The following is a 22,111-nucleotide window of genomic DNA, read 5'->3' as shown; positions in this document are numbered from 1 at the left end:
TGGTCTTGCTTTGGCTACTCCATTTCTTAGGTCACATTTTGTGTGTCTCACAGCTGGGCTACAGGTGGTTGCATAACAATTCATAACCAACTATTACTGTGCTCTTGTGAAGTAAAATGGACACACTAACGGACACAAATACGTTACAAGCAAGATACATCTGACAGAACCAAACATGAATTGCTAGAAATATTTTTTAAATCCTCTTTGTCTCAAGACAGTTTCTTCTGAAATACATAGTAGCTATAATTCACTATCCTATTACAAGTCTTTCAGCCTGTCTAGAAATAGAACTCTAAGAAAGCTTCTTAAAGCTTCCTTCTTTATGACTCATTTCTGTGATTTAGAGAGGATTATTTGCTATCTTAACTTTTTTTTTTCAACTGCTTGTGCCTCAGGATTGCTAACTCCACACATTAGAAAGTTACAAGTCAGGCCACAGCAACCATGAGATTGACCCCCAAAATCATTTGATTAAATAAATTATATTTTTTGATCTATCATCTGCTTTTTTAAAAGCTATCTCTGCCCACCTTGACATGCGTTTGATAATGATGGTGTTGCTAGTTCTTTCAGTTTCATAACAAGTAAGGTGACTTTAGTTCACACCCCAAGTGCTCTCACTAGAGAACCTGTGATAGAATGTGCCTCTATGCTCACATCCTACTACCGTAATAATCTTTGTACAAGGTATCCTTTGAAAACTCATAATTTGCTGATCAGTGTGGGCCTGTTAAAATATGTGGCAACATTGTATGTGAAATTACAAGATTCTAATCTATAGTGAAATGCTTGAACATAACAGACATGTGTCTGAATATCTGTGTGGAGGGGACAATGGGGCTGTGTTCCAAACTGAATTTGTCAAACAGGTGTGTCTCAAACAAAGAATGTGTGTTCCGTTTAATTTGCATTTAAGCAACAAGCAGAACCACTAAGCAGGAACAAAGGAAGAACAAAGGAAGGTCAAGGAAGTAAGACGAAAAGGTATCATCACCATCATCATCAATAACTGGGCTCAGCACCCCTTGGTGTCTGATGCCTCTCTCACTATTTCCTTCCATCTTTCCTTGTCCAGTGCAGTGTCATAGTTTCTGTAGACTAGCTCCGCACTTATCTACTACATCATCTCTCCATTCTCTGTGGGGTCTGCCTCTCCTGTTCGAACTGTCCGTTATGCCGAATGGCAGGGTCCTGATTTTTCATTCGTCGTTCATTCTGCAAATATGCCCAAATAGTTGAAGCTTCTGTTTTATAACCTTCTGCAGCAGGTTCTCTTTCGGCTGTATCTTTCCATGTAGTTCCTCACTGGTGACCTTCTGCATCCATCCTATTCTCAGAATCTTTCTATAACAACTCCTTTCGAACACCAATATTCTTCTTTTCGAAGCTTTTGTTATCACCCACGTCTCACTTGCGTACAACATGTTGCTGAATACACGTTTTCAAGACCCACAGCTTCATTCTTAAGCTAATTGCTTTGTTTTTCCAGATCTTATCCATCACCTTCAAACTCAGTCTTGCTTTCGCTGGTCTAGTCGCTATTTCCTCCTTACAGTCTAGATCATACATTATGTTGCTCCCCAGATATGTGAACTTCTCTACATTTTCTAGTTCAATACCATCAACACTGATCTTCCTTCCTATTTCCTTATCTCCAAATACCATTGTTTTTGTTTTGTTGATGTTCATAATCAATCCATACCACTTCTCTTCTTCGTTTAACACCTGCACCGTTTTTGCTAGCTTCTCCTATCTTCCTCAATGATAACTATATCATCCGCGAACCTCAAGTTGTCAATTCTTTTCCCATGCAGGGTACGTCTGTCCACCTGTGGCAAAATTTATAGATGGTACAAAATGCTCAAGATAATTAAGTCTGAAGCAGACTGTGAAGAGCTTCAAAAGGATCTCATAAAACTAGATGAGTGGGCAATTAAATGGCAGATGAAATTCCATTTGATAAAATTAAAAGTAATGTACATTGGAAAATATAATCCCAGTTATATGTAGAATACTGAAAAATTCATCTGGTAATGCTTGGCCCCTTGTGCGGGCACAGAGCTCGGGTTGGAAGGTGCAGGAGTTATGTCGGAAGGTTGGGAAGTGTGCGGGTCTCAGGGTAGCTCACAGGCTGACTGAGGCTGCTCTGCCCAGGCACTAGCTCCTCCCTGAGGCTGGCCAGGGCTGCACTGCCCAGGCAGGGGCTACTCCCAGAGGGAGAGGCCACAGGGACAGGGGCCATGCTGGCCAGCCCTGGGCAGTGGCTGCTCCCCAAGGCCAGCCAGAGCCACATTGCCTGGACGGCAGCTGCTCCCTGTGGGGTTTTGCGGCAGTGGGACTCTAAAGGCATCAGCAGCAACAGAACTTCCTGTAACTGTAGGTGGTTCCAAGAGATAGAAATAGGTCTGATCTCCCCTGTGCTTCTGGGAACACCCAGCTAGGGGCTTCTTGCTGCTAGTCCTGACCGGCTTGGGAGGGACAATGCTTGCTTTCTCTGCACGGCAGCGGAAAGCCCTGCACCCTCTGCCCCACATTCAGCACCAGGAACCTCATGTTGCTGCCCACTCTCAGACAGCATCCTGGGGGATACATCCAGAGGTGGGTCTGGTTTGGTCCACCCCTCTCACCACCAGAGCAATTTGCAGGACAGGGAGAGGTCCTGCCCTTTCCCTGCCCAGTTGGAGGCAGGAAGCCCCTTCGAACCGTCGAAGGAACATTTCTAGGAACAAGGAGACATCAGATTTCATGGGGAAGGACTTACTTTATGGTCCGTGACACAATTTTCATCTATTTGGTTGGGTGAAGGGGTGTTATAACCTCAGAGTTAAACCATGCCCCAGTTCTATGACTGGTTCCTTGATAAGTTCCCTGTGTTACTTCGTACCCATTCCTCCATGACTAGTCATCTCAGGGGACCCATAGCCTCTCCACCCTCTTCAGCATCAGGTGCCTTGGAGCTGTTGGTCATCACAGTCTGACGGGCCTCCACATTCTGGAGTGTCCGTGGCAGTGGGGCAGAAGAAGCACGGGGTGCCAAAAGAGCTGATTTTAAGGTTAGACTGTCGTGTAGACACAGCCCCATTGCCCGTCCCCCCACATATATTCAGACACATGTCTGTTATGTTCAGGCATTCATGAGCAGTCAATGTTTGGTTCCTGTGGGCAAAGAAGACATTAAGAATGATAAAAATCACTTCAGAATTTTGTCATGTTTTGTCTGTTGCTGCAAGAAACTGAAAAGCGAAGTTCAAAGCTAAGTTGATATTTTGAAGTGGTAGAAACCATCTTTGGATTTTGGTCAGTTTTGTATTTAGTGTTAATTTTCCTTTAACAGGTAATTCTCCTAAGCAGTTTGTTGGATCAAGACGAAAGATGTGTGGACCATTACTGTATTAGAGGTTCAAAAATAAATGTGAACAAGGAGGACTGGGAAGGTTTTGGTGGTAAGAGGAAGAAGGCCTGGGGAATTGAAAGGGAGAACATTTTGAAAGTGGTTGCAGGAAGGAGAACCATATTACATATTATTCAGTTTGTCTCACTGTCAGATTTTGAATGAAAAATCATTTGAACTCCAGCTCTGATTGGAAACTTCAGTGGTGACATCACCCCCAGGGTGTTTGGCATTACCAGAAATATTATGTGCAATGTTAATCCCTGACTCAGCATGTGCAGCTTTGGCAGGCACCTCAGTACCTTCACTAATTTCTGACCTTGCCTCTTGATTGTGTTCCAGTAAAAGAAGAAAACATGAACCCTTATCACTACCACGAGCAGAATTTCCTTCTTGCTGGAACAAGAAGTCAGCTACTTTGTAGAGGCTAATCTGTGGGTGCTTCTTTCTACTAGGAAACTGTGTTGCCAAGAAGTTAGACACAAAGAATTTCTCAGTCATCAAAGGAGAGGAGGACCTATTATAGTGTTGGATTTTATGGTGCCACAAAAAATTATAGCAGTCATCATGGAGGAAGAAAATATTTGAAAATGGTGATACACCAGTGCTTCCCAAATTCGCAATTCCAGTGGGGAGCATGAAGTCATGAGAAAAAAAACTGTCAGATTCAGCTGAAATACTCAATTTTAGTTGCATTTAATCATCTCTGTAAGCACCTGTCAGAACTGTTAATCCGTCACAAATATTAAAAAATATTAGAGCTGTTAGGTTTCAACATTTGTTGGTATTATTCATTGCCAAATAAGAGCACTGTGCAACATCCCTGCATGTCCTTAAAAGAAAAAAGAGAATTATTTTTAACATCGGGAGGCTGAAGTGTGTAAATTAACTTCTTTGTATCATAGACATTTCTATGAATGCCAATGTTCTCTGCCTTTCAGTTGCTTTCTTGGAAAATCATTCACATCCTCTTCAAGCCACAAGTTCTGCTCAGTTTGTTGATATTCATTGTCAGGATAGTGTCTGTTGTTTGTTTCTTTCAGCAGAAGGTAAATTCTATTCTTTTTTTAATTTTAAGTAGCAATTATAGGCCTATAGTTGTTTGCCATAGCTGTCTTGGGCTGTGGCCACACTAGCCCCTCCTTTTGGAGGGGTTATGGTAATGGAGCACTTGGGAGTATGCTAATGAGGCACTGCCATGAATATGCAGCACCTCATTAGCATAATGACGCACACTTCAAAACTGCTGGTTTCTAAATGCAGCCACCTGTGTAGTTGGGGGTGCCTTTCAAAACATACCCCTGATGTCAAAAGCCCCTTATTCCCAAATCCAGATGGGAATAAGGGACTTTTGAAATCAGGGAGTCATTTTTAAAGGCCCTCCAGCTACATGGGCGGCTGCATTTCGAAATCGGCAGTTTCAAAGTGCACGCGGACACCATTATGCTAGTGAGGCACTGCATATTCATGGCAGTGCCTCATTCGCATATCCCAAAGTGCCACATTACCATAGCCCCGCCAAAAGAAGGGGCTAGAGTGGCCACAGCCTTGATGTATGTAATGCTTTTCATTTATAACTGTTTTAAGTAAACATGGATATTCATTAAATTTGGCACCTAAGTTTATGTCACCAAAATTACTGTTAATTCTTTATATATATATATATATAGATAGATAGATAGATCTTCTAAATTACAGAATTTCAAAGCAATTTTTAATGATATTTCATTAAATTTCTATGAGTTGAGAGGCTGAAATTTTTCTGATATATTGAAGTCCCAAAGAATTTTCTTTTTTCATTTTCTGTAGATATGTCTGTGATAAAGAAAAGGCAGTACGATGAGTTTCTGTCTTATCTTTAAAAGAAAATGGCTGGAAAAAAAAGTCATTTTGTTAACTACTGGTATGTTGCTGTCTCATTCTGTTTATTGTGGTTTAGTCAAGTTTCAGTTAGTTTTGAAGTGGTTTGAATTTGAAGTCTTTTTTTGATATACAACATTATCAGTATTGATTAAAATATCAGCAGACATTAATTTTTACTCATTTGGAAATTTTCTATAAAATAAAATATTTAGGCTACATCTACACTAGTCCAAATCTTCGAAATGGCCATGCAAATGGCCGTTTTGAAGATTACTAATGAGGCGCTGAAATGCATATTCAGCGCCTCATGAGCATGCTGCCGGCTGCAGCTCTTCGAAATTGCCATGTTTTGCTGCTGCATGGCTTGTCCAGGCTGGGGTCCTTTTCGAAAGGACCCTGCCGACTTCGAAATCCCCTTAATCCCATTGCTGTGAAATGTGGCAGTTTGAAGTAGTGCACAGTGCATGTAGACGTGATGCTTGCTATTTCAAAGTTGGGCCGGCTACTGTAGAGGCGGCTTTTCATCGGTAAAGGGAGTGAATAATTTATGAGATGGCATTGTATAGAACTTCTGTGTAGATTTATCTGGGATTCTGGCACCACTGGAGCTGTGCACGTGGGGTCTGTGTCAAGTGCCCTTGAATGAGCTTTCTCAGAACTCAGCGGATCTTATTGTCTGTGTTGCTCTGCTGTGGGCTGTAACCCCAACTATGTGCCACCATTGGAGGAAACCTGAGAGTGTCACTTAGCAGGATGGTGTCGTGGGGCACTGCGGGGGGCAGGTAGACAGGCTCAGCAGTATTTTAGCACATCAAGCGACAGTCTCAAGGGGATCTCTGTGACCAAACCCATCACAGTAGTAATTTATATAGTGTATATTAAAACCATTTTTGTTTTATATATTCTTCATCTATTTGCTATTTTAGGTAGGTGAAATCCAATTTTTTTGCTTCAGTTTAAATAAAATCCCCATTATGTTTTCTTTTCTTTTTTTTGACAGCCAGTTGTATTATCTTGGCTACTGTTAAATAACATTTTAATCATGTTTTATAAAACACATTCCCTCCTGCCACCTTTCCCCATCTAGTAAGTTATCTTCTCGTGGCAGTCACTTGATAATGAGTAGGATGTCTTCATGTCACCCTCCTGTTTGTGAATCCATTGGTGGCTGACCAGCCCAGTTCTGGAGCTCCAGATCTTATTGCAGAAAGGACAGGTACAGGGTAGCTGTTGGAGGGGCATGGAGCAGGTTTTGCTGCTCTTTTCTCCTCTGCTGCCTCACCTCATCTGCACTGTGGCAGGACCTCTCAAATTGTACCCCCTCTTCTTGGATTACTGCTGTCCACTGGGCAAGGCTCTCCCAAGTGTTAACACCGATTATGTACTATTTCATGTGTGCCGTTAGCATGTCCTTAAATCGCTACCTCTGTCCCCCAGTGAGCCTCCGTCCTTCCCTCAACTTAGAATCTCTTTTGGGAGGCGCTGATCAGACGTCCAGACCACATGACCAGGCCAATGAAGTTGTTGGTGAGTGACGCGCTGGCCATGTTCAACTCTTCCAGGATGCTAGTGTTTTGCCCTAGACTCCCAAGAGATATTTAGGACTCTCCTGAGGCAGTGTTGATGATATTATTCAAGTGCCTTCAAATGATGCTTGTATGTTTTCCAAGTTTCAGATGCGTACAGTAGTGTTGAAACAACCACTGCACAGCGTAGAAGGAGCTTTGTCTTGCCACATATGTCCTGGTTCTTGAAGACCCTTGTCTCAGGTGGGTGAAAGCAGAGCTCGCACAGCTAGACAATGCTGGATTTCTGCATCAATATCAACTTTAGTGGAAAGATGAATTCCAAGGTATGGGAAGTGCTCCACATTTTCCAGCAGTTCTTCATTGACTTCAATAGAGGGTACATGAGATTGTCCCATCGGCAAGGAGTGGTGGAGCACTTTGGTCTTTTTGATGTTCAGTGTGAGGCTGAGATTCTTGTATGTTTTGGCAAAGGTGCTTAAGATGGGCTGAAGGTCTGTGGGACAAAGAACAGCAACCATGTTGTCATCCATGTACTGGAGCTTTGTGATCGAGGTCTTGGGGGTCTTGCGTGTAGCCTTCAGTCTCCTGAGACTGAAGAACTTCCCATTCATTCTACAGACAATCTTTATGCCATCTGGAAGCTCGCAGTCAATAAGGTGAAGGGTCATGGCGATGAAGATGCATAAGAGCACAGGGGCAATTATGCAGCCTTGTTTGACTTTCGTGGCAGCTTGGACCTTACTCAGGGTAGGAAGTGTTGCAAAATCATCCCCAGGCAGCTGCTGAAGGATTTGGTCAAGGGATTCTGGGACCATGTGGGGGGGTGGTCTAAGAGCTCATGAAAGTGCTCCCTCCAGCAAAAAGCAATGGCTTCATTGTCTTTCAAGAGTTGGGTGCCATCCTTTGATCTCAGGGGATTGATTCCATGGTTTCTCAGTCCAGAAATAGCTTTGGTGGCATTAGAGAAACCTCTTGTGTCGTTGATGTCTGTGAGAGGCTGGAGATCCTGTGTCTGCTCAGTCCACCATTGTTTTTTCTGGGTCCTTTTACAATGGACTCCGGCCTTGGCCTTGGCATGCAATTCTGTCTTTGTTTTGCAGTTGAAGTCACTTTGTCAGGCCCTAAATGTCTTAGTTTTTGCCTCCATCAGGCATTTAGTTTCCACATCATTCTCCTGAAACCAGTCCTGATGCTTCCTGGTTGCTAATGGTTTCTCAACAAGGACTGATGATGGCATTTTTCAATTGACACCAGTGTTCTTCCACATCTTCAGGGTGTACTGTTGGCAGCTTCCTTTGGAGAACTATCTGGAGGTAACATTGTCTGATGGGGTCTGTCAAGCCTTATATGTTGACAGATCTGTTTCCAGTTACATAAGAATTTGTGAGACTACAGTGTAACTGTGGACATCAGGATTCTAGATTTCTTTTTCTGTTCCTGGGAGCAGATTGTTGCATACCGCTTAGGCAAATGTAACAGAGATCCTATTTATCAGAGGGGTAGCTGAGTTAGTCTGTATCTTCAAAAACAGGAATAAAGTCCTGTGGCACCTTATAGACTAACAGATATTTTGGAACATAAGCTTTTGTGGGCAAAGACCCGCTTCATCAGATGCATGAGTGGGGCGTTCCAGGAGAGGGTCTACATTTATAGGATCATGAAAAGGAGGGAGTCCCAGTCAAGAGGAGGGCCAGAGCTGACAAGGTCAATTCAGCCAGGGAGGATGTGACCCATTATCTGCAGCTAAGGAGGAGATGTGAACATCAAGAGAGGAGAAAGTATTTTTGTATTTGGCCAGCCGCTCCCAGTCTCTTTTCAATTCTTGGTTGATGGTGTCAAATTTGCAAATGAATCGCTGCTCTGGAGTTTCTCTTTGGAGTCTGTTTTTGAAGTTTTTTGTTGCAGGATGTCTAATTTTAAGTATCTTACTGAGAGTCCAGGGAGATTGAAGTGTTCTCCTACAGGTTTTTGTATGTTACCGTTCTGATGTCTGATTTGTTTCCATTTATTCTTTTTCATAGAGACTATCCAGTTTAGCCAATGTATATGGGAGAGGGGCACTGCTGGCACATGATGGCGTATATTAGATTAGTAGATGTGCTGGTGAATGAGCCCGTGATGGTGTGGTTAATGCGGTCCTGCGATGATGTCGCTGGTGTTAATATGTGAGCAGAGTTGGCACTGAGGTTTGTTGCAGGGATTGGTTCATGGTTTAGAGTTACTGTGCTGTGGTCTATAGTTGCTGGTGAGAATTTGTTTCAGGTTGGCAGGCTGTTGGTAGACAAGGACTGTCTTGCCTCCCAAGGTCTGTGAGAGTGAGGGATCGTTGTCCAGGATGGGTTGTAGATCACTGATGATGTGTTGGAGAGGTTTTAGCTAGGGGCTGTATGTGATGGCCAGTGGTCGGTTGCTTTCCTTGTTGGGCCTGTCTTGTAATAGGTGATTTCTGGGAACACGTCTGGTTCTGTCAATCTGTTTATTCACTTCCTTAGGTGGGTACTGTAGTTTCAGGAAGCTTGTGCAATAGACCCCGGCCTGCAGCGGGCTACAGCAGTCTTGTGGAAGGGAGATATGTGGGTAGCTGGGTACGTGCTTTCATGTTTCCCAGAGACTGAGGCTTATTTGGGGTCATCTAGCAGCAACAGGCTAAACTAGCACCTGCTGCCAGTTTAGCACCTATGGCTAATTAAGAACTGTGGGACCCTTCAAAAGGGTTTTCCTTCAGGTAGGCGGGAGGAGGGGAGGAGGAGATAGAGGATGGACAAGGACTGTGGAAGGAGAGCTCCCAAGAAGAGGGGGCTGCAGTTGCCTGAGAAAGGTACTGGGGAGGCATCTGGTGGAAGTGGCCCAGGGAGGCAGTTTGCTGCACCAGAAGGGCCCAGGGAGGGAAGCCCCTCCAGCTGCAGCTGTCTAAGTCCCTGGGCCAGAACCTAGTACATGTGGAAGGGGTCTAGGTTCCCCCCCCAGACCACCCCACATCCCAGGATGGCCCTAGAGAGCAGGAGGAGACTGGGTACCCCAATGGGAGGTCTCCTCCACTATTGACTGTGTTTTGGGCGAGCCAATGATGAGAATGGCTCAGTGATGCTGTGACCTAAGCCTCTGCAAGAGCAGGAGGCAGAGCAGGGGACACAGTGAACCTCTGAGGCTGCATTTAAACCACCACGTAGTGCAGGACCCATTGAGGACAAGCCTGGGGCTTTGTTACACTTGGTAAAGGTCTGATAGATGTTTGTCTCTGTGTGAGGGATTAGAGCAAATGTTGTTGTACTTAAGTGCTTGACTGTATACAATTGATTGTGTGGTGTGCCTTGGATGGAAGCAGGATGCATGTAGGTAAGCACAGCTGTCTGTGGGTTTCCAGGAGAGGGTGGTGTTAATGTGACCATCACTTATTTGCACAGTAATGTCCAGGAAGTGGAACTCTTGTGTGGACTGGTCCAGGCTGATGTTGATGGTGGGGTGCAAACTGTTGAAATCACGGTGGAACTCTTCAAGAGTCTCCTTCCCATGGGTCCAGCTGATGAAGATGTCATCAATGTAATTCAAGTAGAGGAGGGGCACTAGGGAATGAAAGCTGATTAAGCGTTGTTTCAGGTCAGCCACGAAAATATTGGCATACTGTGGAGCCATGCGGGTGCCCACAGTGGTGCCACTGATTTGAAGGTATAGTATGTCCTCAGTCTGAAATAGTTGTGGGTGAGAACAAAGTCACAAAGCTCAACCACCATTTGTGCCTTGGCCTCATCAGGGATCATGTTGCTAACAGCTTGAAGTCCATCTTCATGCGGGATATTGGTGTAAAAGGCCTCTACGTCCATGGTGGCCAGAATGGTGTTTTCAGGAAGGTCGCCAATGAATTGTAGTTTCCTAAGTAAGTCACTGGTGTCTAGAAGAAAGCTGGGAGTGCTGGTGGCATAGGGTCTGAGTAGAGTCCACATATCCTGACAAGCCTGTAGTGAGAGTGCCAATGCCTGAGATGATGGAGCACTGGGATTTCCTATGTGTGTCCTCTGTGGAAACTGGACCTCTCCATATAAAAGCATAAACTTCTATTACTTGAAATAAAGTACCAGAGATGAAAAAGTTAGAGAATCATAAACCACTATAGGTGGTCTAGCTATTAGAGGATGTCATAGAACACATGATGGATTACTGGAGCCCCTCGTTTATCATGGTCCTTCTGAAAGACTATTTGGCAAAAGGGATGAGATTAGGCTCTGCTATGTTAGAAACCTCCTTTTTTCCCAGTTCTGCCTTTCATAACTTTGTACAAACGCTCAGTTATCTTAACTGTGATGTGAATGGCTTTTATATAAACACCTAAATTTAACATATTAATCTTTATTTAACAATTAGAGTTAAGCATACAAAAGTACATTGTGGTGGTCTTATGTACTTGTATTTGGTTTCCCAAAATTGCTGGATGATTTTCCAGTCACCACAAGACTGTGTGCAACAGGAGCCAAAATTGTGTCACTTGCAATAAAATTGTGAGAGTTGGCAAAACTGTAATTTTGATAGCTGATTACAATAATGGCCAAGTAGGCAACAAACAACAGTCTGTCTCTTTTGGTGCTGCTGTTCCAGTATTGCTTAGGCTTCTTTCTTCTTGTCCTTCATCCTCATTTTTTGTTCAACTCCCCACCCCCTTTCTAAGTCTTCAATGACTTGTTTACATTTTTTCTGTTTACATTTGCTTCATGGTATTGTTCTGATGGGTTAAAAGTATATGTTTTATTTACTAGTCTTTTTTACTGATTCTCAAATTGCTGACATGGGCTGCTTCTTTTGTTTTGTACAAACAGCTTGTTTCATAATGGCTTGGATGAGAACAATTGAGGAATTGTGAACAGGGCTAAGTGACCAAACCTCTTTGGCACTTTTCCCAAAACTTACATTGAATTAAAAATTTGTAATTTTCTAGCCTTCCTACAGGAGATTAACTAAAACCATAAGCTGAAATCCAAATACCTTAAACTTTCAAATATGAAGGGGAGGGATTTGAATCCACAAATCCAAACCTGCCAATAATTTTAGTTCTGGATCAGTTCGAAAACTTGGAGATATGTTTCCCAGTTACTAACATGAGACCAGCCATTCTTAACAAGAGAACAAGCCTTTCTACAGAGTATGAAAACCCAGAAGGCACAGGGATGCTGTAACAGTCTAAATGGTTGGATGCTGAGAGCCATTGAACCAAACTATAAACCCAGTATGTGGTGGAAACTTAAGAGAGAGGCTGAACCTACACAACTCTCTTAGCACATCTCCTCTACGAGGTCACCAAATGGATATGGCTAACCCAGCATGAAAGAGAGTTCAATGGTTTAAAGCATCTTCAGACATTAACTACAGAGCTGTAATTTCTGACCCACTGAAAACCATCCACCTTTCCACAGATCTCTGGAAATGAGGGCTACGGAGCAGTATTATTGCAGTCCTGGAACTGACTTTTTGCCAATTTCATATGTATCAAGTGTTGTGACCACTGCAGAGAAAGTACATACAAACTGAGAAAGAGACACAAGGTTGGGCATTTGGATGTACAAGATGTCATTACTTTCTCTGACAAGTATCAGAGAGGTAGCCATGTTAGTCTGTAGCTTTGAGAACAGAAAGTCTTGTGGCACCTTATAGACTAACAGATATTTTGGAGCAAAAGCTTTCGTGGGCAAAGACCCTCTTCGTCAGATGCATCTGACGAAGAGGGTCTTTGCCCACGAAAGCTTATGCTCCAAAATATCTGTTAGTCTATAAGGTGCCACAGGACTTTTTGTTATTACTTTCTCTGTGGTCATAGCTTCAAAGCAGAAATTGATTACAACCCACTCACTGCATTATATTAAAAGGAATTTGGAGCTGCACCACCCGGGATCAGTGGCTGTCTTTGAAAATGCAGAAGTATGTTGTGAACTTGGTGTTCCAAACTGGAGTCCAGTTAGAGCCACTCTCAGGAGCATATGCCCCATCTGTCAGTACCTAGCCCAATGAGCTGGAACGAGCAGTAAACATACATATGAACACATTAAAAGTGTCCCATGCTCTCTTTTCTGCCACATAGGATACACTGGAAATTTGTTACCTTGTTACCGTACCTGCTTTTTTCATCTTGAAGAGATATCTTGATACCACTCAGTGGCTACGTCTACACGTGCACGCTACATCGAAATAGTCTATTTCGTTGAATAACGTCTACACGTCCTCCAGAGCTGGCAACGTCGACATTCAACTTCGACGTTGGGCAGCACCACATCAAAATAGGCACTGTGAGGGAACGTCTACACGCCAAAGTAGCACACATCGAAATAAGGGTGCCAGGCACAGCTGCAGACAGGGTCACAGGGCAGACTCAACAGCAAGCCACTCCCTTAAAGGGCCCCTCCCAGACACAGTTGCACTAAACAACACAAGATCCACAGAGCCGACAACTGGTTGCAGACCCTGTGCATGCAGCATGGATCCCCAGCTGCAGCAGCAGCAGCAGCAGCCAGAAGCCCTGGGCTAAGGGCTGCTGCACACGATGACCATAGAGCCCCGCAGGGGCTGGAGAGAGAGCGTCTCTCAACCCCTCAGCTGATGGCCGCCATGGCGGACCCCGCTATTTCTATGGTGCGGGACGCAGATCGTCTACATGTGCCCTACTTCGACGTTCAACTTCGAAGTAGGGCGCTATTCCCATCCCCTCATGGGGTTAGTGACTTCGATGTCTCGCCACCTAACGTCAATTTCAACTTCGAAATAGCGTCCAACACGTGTAGCCGTGATGGGCGCTATTTCAAAGTTGGCGCCGCTACTTCGAAGTAGCGTGCGCGTGTAGACACGGCCAGTAAGATACAATATAGGATTTTTTTTCAAAATGGCGTCCAAGATAGGACTTGACCTCCTTTGGACCTTAGATGCTATCAGAGTGAGTGTGATCATAGCTTCAGTTAGTGACTCAACTTAGCACCTACAGCAGCCTTCTACTTGCTCAGCTGAAGTGGCTAGTATTCATAATGCTGGAGATACTATGTTTGAATTTTGCTAAATACCATAGTACAGGAAACTCTTTCATATCTGGCAGCCCTGGGACTGGGAGGTTGCCAGATATTCAAATATTCTGGAGAATAGAGAGGAATACCTAGCAATGCACAACACTAAAGAAAAGCAAGAGTAAATATTAAGAAACAAACACAAATGTATGCAGAGTACTTTATTTACCAAAAACAGGTCACCCTCCCGAAAGTGGGTCATGTCACCCCTCCAAGAACTCTTCCCACCACCCTCTGCCAGTCAGGATGGGTTTGGACCCCATAGGACTGCCCAGAGAGTGGATTTGACCAATGAGGGAGCAGTTCCAGGGTGGGGTGACCAAACTGTACCCTTCTATACCAATATTCCAATCATGCGTATTATCCCACCAAGTCTCTGTGATACCAACTATGTCACGCTTGTGTTTATTTACTAGTATTTCAAGTTTTAGTAAATAAGTACAGTGTTCTTAAGAAAACAAGAAAATGTGAAATACAGATCAACAGTTTCCTTCTTTAGAGGTCAAAGTAAAAGCTAAGTAAGCTAAAAGCAAATTCCAATTGTTAGCTGGATTGCAAGATAGTTTCTGTGGCTAGCAAGGAGAAAAATTATTTCATGTTGTTCTAATAAATTCATAATCCTATTATTAATCTGTGTTATGTAAATGATGGTAATTCCTAACAATGAATGTCCAAAGTGGAAAGAAAAACATGCTAGAACTGAGGGTCAACCACAGGAAATGTCTGAAGGAGGGGTAAATGAAATGGGAGGAGAATCAGGAACAAATAAAATTGTGTAATCCTTGGGAGATCAGGGTTTGGTGGAGAAGGGACTCATTTGATATGGTCAGAATAAACATCTATCAGAAAAGTAGAAGAACAAGGTAATTAGTGGTTTTAGGGACAGAGGTTCCATTGGAGGTGAGTGGAAAAGACAGTACAAAAGCCAGAGCTGTAGAACAGAGTCTCTAAGCAGCAGGAGTAAAGAGTATGTTCCAGGGTCATATGAATGCAGGGAGAGGTAAGCCGGTTGGAGTTGGAAAGGCAAAGAGAGAGAGAGGGAAGTTTTGGTTTTTTTCGTAAAACATAAGCACATTCATATTGACTCAGACCAAAGATCCTGCCAACAGTGGGTTAAGATGGATGCTTCAGAGGAATGAAAAAAACAGGGAAATTTATTGAGTGATAAATCCTGTCATGCAGTTCAAGTTTCCAGCAGCCAGTCACTTAGGGACACCTGAAGAGTGGAGTTGTGTCTCGGATCATCTTGATTAATAGCCTTTGATGGAACTGTCCTCTATGAACATACCTAAAATTTTTTTCAACCCAGTTATACTTTGGCCTTTACGACATCTCGTGGTATTGGGTTCTGCAGATTGACAGTACTTCGTGTGAAGAAATACTTCCTTTTGTTTGTTTTAAACCTGCTGATGATCAATTTCACTGGGTGACAGCTGATTCTTACATGAAGGATAAATAGCACTTCCTTATTCACTTTCTCCACACTATTTAAGATTTTATAGAGATCTCTGTCATATACCCCTTCAGTCATCTCTTTTCCAGTTTGAAAAATCCCATGATTTTAACAATGAGAAGTCCTGTGGCACCTTATAGACTAACCAATTTATTGGACCATAAGCTTTCGTGGGCAGACCTATTTTGTCAGATGCCTCATCATTTTAATCTCCCCTCATCTGGAAGCTGATACCCCTGATCATTTCAGTTGCCTTCCCTTGTACTTTTCCCAATTTTAATATTTGTTTTTGGATGGGGTGACCAAAACAGTATACAGTATTTAAGGTGTGAGTGTGCCATGGATTTATATGCTGGCATTATATTATCAGTCTTATTATCTAACCCTTTTCTAATGATTCCTAACATTGTTATTTTCCCCTTGTCACTGCAGATTGAAAAGATGCTTTCAGAGGACTATCCATGATGACGCCAAGACATCTTTCTTGAGTGGTAAAAGAAAATAGACCCAATTATTTTGTACATTTAGTTGGCATTATGTTTTCCAGTATGCTTCATTTTCCATTTATCACCATGGAATTTCATCTGCCATTTTGTTGACCAGTCACCTGGTTTTGTGAGATCTGTTAGTTATTGCCAAAGAGTTATGATTTTGAGTAACTTTGTGTCATTGGCAAACTTTGCCACTTCTCTGGGCACCCATTTTTCCAAATCATATATAAACATGTTGAACAGTACAGGTGCCACTGTCAGTCCTTGAGGGACCCTGGTATTTATGCCTCTCCGCTGCGAAAACTAAACATTTATTCCTACACTTTGTTTCCTATCTTTTAACCAGTTATTGATCTGTGAGAGAATCTTTCTCTTTTACTGCATGACTGTTTACCTTGCTTACCAGCCTTTGAGGAACTTTGTCAAAGGCTTTCTGAAAATCTAAGTACACTATGTCCAATGAATAATCCTTGTCCACAAGCTCGTTCACCCTTTCAGAGAATTGTAGACAATTGAGGAGTGATTTCCCTTTACAAAAAACATGCTGACTCTCCTCCAGCAAATTATGCTCATCTATGTGTCTGACAATTCTGTTCTTTACTGTCATTTCAATGAATATACCTGGTACTAAAGTTAGGCTTACTGGCCTGTAATTGCCAGGATTGCCTCTAGAGCCTTTTTTTTTTAATTGTGTCGAACCAGCTGTCATCATTCTGTATAGAAACTGACTTTAAGCGTGAGATTGTGCACCTTGGACTGGTGCCTATTACCAGGAATATTCCTGACATGGGGGCCCTTCTGCACCAAAGTTTGGGGCCAGGTTTCTCCCCCTGCCCTGGCTTTTGCTGCCCATCCTCACCGTGCATCCCTAAGCACCGCCTGCTGTCCCCAGGAGATTTAAAATGGCACAGGGGGCCCCTGCTGCCACCAAGAGTGCAGCAGGACTGGAATAGCTTCATGCTGTTAGCCCTGTGCTGGTGCGAGCATGCTCCTGCAACTGCATAGGAGGGGGGTTGTCTCCAGGCACCACCCTCATCCTGAGCCTCCCTATGACCAGTGGAAAGCTGCAGAGGCAATGCCTGTGGGCAGCAGTGCGTGGAGGCCTCATGGCTCCCTTGCCTGGGTACCCCAGTTATGTACCACAGTCCCTCACTCTCTGTCCCAGCATCCCTTCACGCTCCCTCCCAGAACCTGAACCCTGTCTATTACCCCCCAAATTCCTCCATGCACTACCCATTGCCTCTGCATCACCTCCAGCCCCAAAATTTCTTCTTAGAAGTCGACCCCTCACCCCTTCTGCACCAAATGTCCTCTCAGAGTGTGCTCCACTCCTGCCCCTCACCCACTTCTCTAGCCCAGTGCCTGCTCTCAACACCGGAACTCCCTGACAGAGCCTGCACTATTCCCCACATCCAAACTTCCACTCAGAGCCTTAGGCATGTGGGAGGAGAGAGTTTGAGTGGGGGGGATGTGGGTTCTGGGCACTCTGGGACTGCCAAAATTTCTGCAAATCTGACTGACTGAAGGGAAGCTCTGCAAGGGGTCTCTCTTGAAGCTTTCTTCCTGTGAACTTTACCATGGGAGCAGCTGAACTGGTCCATAAGTATGTGGGTTTTGCTCTTTAAGGAGCTGAGAGGAGCAGAACAGATGCTGACTAGGGAGCCACAAAAGGGTGGGAGGTAGGAGGAAATACAAGTTCTGTGGCATGCTCCCCTCTTCCTTGAGCCTTGCAGAATCTGCATCCCCCGCCCGCCGTTGGGTTCTCCACAGTCACCTGGTTTTGTGAGATCCACAGAGTTAGGCCCCCTTGGAGTATGCGCCAGGTGAACCATGTCCAGTTCTGAGTTGTCTTCAGTCACCTTCAGGGCTCTCTGTGTGGATGTACAATTCATCTAGAATTCTTTGTAAGGCTAATGCAGAGGCAATCACAGGCACCTTTAGTTTGTAAGATTTATGTGTAGCATAATTGCAGTCTTTTTTATTGGCTGACTTTGATACAGGTTGGAATGGTATTTCATGCTGATGAAGAGACATTATTAAAACAGCAAGAGGAGGGTATGTGGGGTACATGCGAAATTGGGTGAAATGCAAATGTTGGCTGTTCAGTGCAGTACCAGCTGGAATTTTATTAATAGGGTTAAATGCTGCCCCCTGGTGGACACATACACAAAGGGAGTAGAAGAAGCAGGAGGTTTTTTTCCTAATACAGGATGAGTCCAGTCTATAGCCCATGAGGATCATAACAGCTTGGGAAGATGTGCTGCTAGCCAGAGAATGTGGCCAGTGAGTGTGTATGCTGCTCGCAGGGACATACATGCTTATTATTCCTCTGACTGATAGTAGCAGCGTGTTGCAGGAAATCATCCTGAGCCAACCTGTCCTGAAAGTGCAGAAAATGTATCTGCACAGGCCAGTACCCTCTCCTAGGACAAGCTCCTCAAGGCCAGGGAGGGATTTTTGTCAACAGTTAGCAATAATTCATCAAATGTACAGATCAGTTAAGACATGAACCAATACAAGCTCTCAAAGCACTCTCTTCTGCCAAATGATTGCATCTTTTGACAAGCTGTGATTGAGAAATAAGAGAGTAAAGACAGGAGAACAAATGGGATATGGCTTTAATTTTGCTTCCTTGGAGAACTTGATGCTAGCCTTTGTTTCAGAAAGGTAACTCAAGAAGATGGAAGGATAAACTTACAAATAAGTTAAACTGTATGGAATTTAATTGTACTTGTGTTTTGATAAGGATAAGGTATTATGGAAAGCTGGCTGAAGAAAGGGATGCGCCTCTGAAGATGTATTTACAGTATTTAGGCTATGTCTGGACTGCAGGCTTCTGTCGACAAAACTTCTGTTGACAGAAGTTATGTCGCTAAAGCAGCCATCTAGACTGCAGATGTCTTGGAAGAGATCTGCCGGTCAAGAGCGTTCTGTTGACATCCTTGTATACCTTGTTCCACGAGATGGAAGGGATGTCTCAATGGAGGTTTTTTTCCTGACATTTGGCCCTGTGTGTATGGGCCAAGTGTGGAGAAAGCTTCTTCCAACAGAACTGTCGGCAAAAGATGCGCACTGAAATTTGTGTAATTTGTATAATTGTTGCCGACAGTTCCCCGCAGTCTAGACTAAGCCGTAGTGATGATGGGTGTAATCTGAGAGCGTGTACTTTAATATAAACTGTTAAAACAGTCAAGAAATCAAAATAAACGTCTTTTGCCTTTTCCTTCCTTAGCCTGTTTCCACACTACCATGGAAGATCAACCTGCTTGAATAAAATGGTGCTTTCCAAGCTCAACGTCAGCCCCACAACTCCTTACAAGTGGTGAGGATTAAGGAAAGATAGGTATGAAGGATCTCTGTCATGTATAGTAACTAATCAAGTTTATGTCTCTTAATCCACTTTTGCTGTACTATACTATTTACACTCTTTAACAGGTGCTGTTATACTTTCTCATAGATATGCATGGAACCCTTGATGCACAGATAGCATAGACCACTATAGTAGCTACTGCTTCAGAACTGGTTGGAACTGCAGCCCTATATGTTCTCCCCCACAGCCAGCACATGCTAGGTGAACTGGCAACTCCATAGGATGTTCTGTCTCCACATTGCTCTCAGGACCTTGATCATGTCATCCACAAAGCTTAGGGCCTTAATTCCTGACAGGCCCAACTTCATCTAGTGACATGATCTGTAGGCTAGATCTTCAGCTGTTCAGGGTTCTGTAGCATCACCAGCACCTCCAGCATTTTATTTAAAAGAGATGAAGAAGTCATACTTAATTTAAGTAGTCTTATGTTCTTACTATGCCCATTTCTAATACAAGTAGATAAGATGAATATTAAAGTGACTTGAAAGCAGCAAAACTTTTATCACATCATGCCCTTCTTGAGCAAAGGTTTATTTTAACGAAACTGGACCAAGTCCCCGCTCTTGGGAGTTGGGCTAAGGTCCACTGCCATTTCAAGCAGCAGCATAACACTTACACAGCTGCTAAATCACTCTCCCTCCTTAGAGGTTGTCTGTGATCCCTCTTTCCTGCCTCATATGGCCATAGAGCACTGGGGAACGATTTCACAGGGCAGGACTTCCCTGACATCCCAGCAGGATGGGGCAGACATGGCTGAGTGATGCTGAGGATCACTGAATTGGTGCTCTATCCTACACAGACAGCTGGGACCCAGTGGAAAGATTGTGAAGATAAAAATTACAGGAAAGGCAGAACATTAGAAGTCAGAGATGGCAAACTCTGCCTTAATGTAACATTTCTTCATGTGTATCACAGCATCTTTACAGGTTTGGAATGTTCTCATTAGTATTTAATGTCCTTCTTTTGGTTAATGTGGAGGGAAGGCTAAAAAACATCTTTTCTTTTATTGAGCTGCATTTGGCTGTATGGTGGACAAATCATCTCCAGTGAAACAAATAAATAATAAAAAATATAACGAAAAATGATCCAAAACAGAAGGTCTGGGCTAAACTTTCACGTGGTGCCAGAATATCACTTTGCACCTGTAGCCAGACAGCCAGCCCCCTCTCAGACCAGCATTGCTGGGAACACAAGGGAGCCAAAACAACAGGGCACTTAACATAAATTCCAGCACAGCCTTTGAAGCTGTGAGAAGCACAGGTGTGCTGCTACAATGTGCCTCTGGGAACATATACAACGATTAGGCTCACAGCAGACAGAGAAGCTGTGACAGACATGGCTCTTAGCCCCTACTAAATAACGTGATGCACACACACCCACATCCTAGGTGGGAAAATATTTACCCTAATAAAAGGAATGTCCAGTAGTCGAAACTTATTGTTTCTCTCCCTTGCAAGTGTAAACTACTCTTGCGAGAGCTGGCGTCGCCCAGACAGACCAGCCCCAATTTGGCATAAGAAAGGAGAAAGAGAATAAAGGAGTACAGAGGTATAAGTATGGGACCTACAGCACCATGATTTTTGAGTGCTTTTCACTATCTATCTGCTGGTCAGATAAGTGACAGCCTCCCAAGGCTTCTGCAGCTAAGAGGGTCCCTGAGCCTTGTCCCTTATTCGTCTTTCCGCAGAATTGAGTGACTGATCCTGGCTTGGCACTGCTGGAATCGAGAGATGCAAGGAGGGTAAGAAGCACCCACACCTGATCTCCTATCTTTAGTGTACACATATTTTGACATAGAGCTCTATACTTTGTTTTCTTTCTTTGGGATCGTGGCTTCAGTTGTGTAACTTGTTTGTGTGTGTAACATCTATACATTTAAATAAGTAGGCACTAGCAATTTTGTAACCATATGATTAGAATCTAGTTTAATAAATTTTTGATAACCGTTTGTGCATAAGCCTGACTTGTTTTCTCTGGGTTACTGTAAAGCAGCCAACACAATTAAAGAACCTCAGCCGTTTTGGCAATAAAGCCTGGCCATTAGGTGAGAGTACTAAGAGCCTAACGTTGAGCTGTGCCGCCTCCACGGGGCAAACTCTTGGGGCGCCTGTCAGTCAATCCTGACTGCCCACTGCGAAGGGGCTCTGAGCTCTAGCAGTTAAAGTCACGGGTGTGGAAAGGCTCTTAGTGCTGCCATTGGGGCACCTGTCAGTCAGTGTTGACTGCCCACTGCGAAGGGGCTCTGAGCTCTAGCAGTTAAAGTCACGGGTGGTTAGGACCTTGGGGCATCCGTCAGCCTAGCCCGGGCTGCCCGCCGCGAAGGGACAGTGCCTCCTAGCGGTTAAAGTCACGGATGGTATAAAACGGGCATAGCTGGCACCTCACCAAACATCCTTGGCCCTCGGCTAACAGCACCATTCCAGGACTCAGGAAAGAGGAGTCTTCCAGTATAGTGGTGGAAGGAATTGCAGAGTCCCTATGATAGTCCATTAAAGGAGGTAACCAGTAACACTTACAATTTTATTAGCTCTGCTGCCAACAGTTCTAGCAAACTTATGTATTTACATGGCCATAATCTGAGCATTAGTAGCATTTCACCACTCTTCTGCTACATACTGCTGATCAATGGCCTACATAAAAATGAAAAATACTGATCTAGATCGGTTGGGAGTATGCAAGCTACTAAAATTACATTGGCATGTGAATGGATTAGTTGTGATCCATCAGATAGCCATGAGCCACATCCTGTAGGGCCCATTGCTAAGTATGAATTATTTCAACCCTTAGCAAAAATGCGCTGCCAAAAGAGAAAAAAGGAATTACAGGTGGGATTTCAGAACACTCACTCATGGTCTTGATCTGCCACTATTGATGTCAATTAGTGTTTTATCATTGGCACTGGGAAGGGGGACAGAGTCCATCACCTGAATGGTTTTGAAAATCCCACACAGGAATTGAACAGCTGCACATATTTGTT

This window comes from Carettochelys insculpta, chromosome 1 (assembly GCF_033958435.1).
Source record: "Carettochelys insculpta isolate YL-2023 chromosome 1, ASM3395843v1, whole genome shotgun sequence".
NCBI lineage: Eukaryota > Metazoa > Chordata > Testudines > Carettochelyidae > Carettochelys > Carettochelys insculpta.
This window is presented reverse-complemented; position numbering follows the sequence as displayed.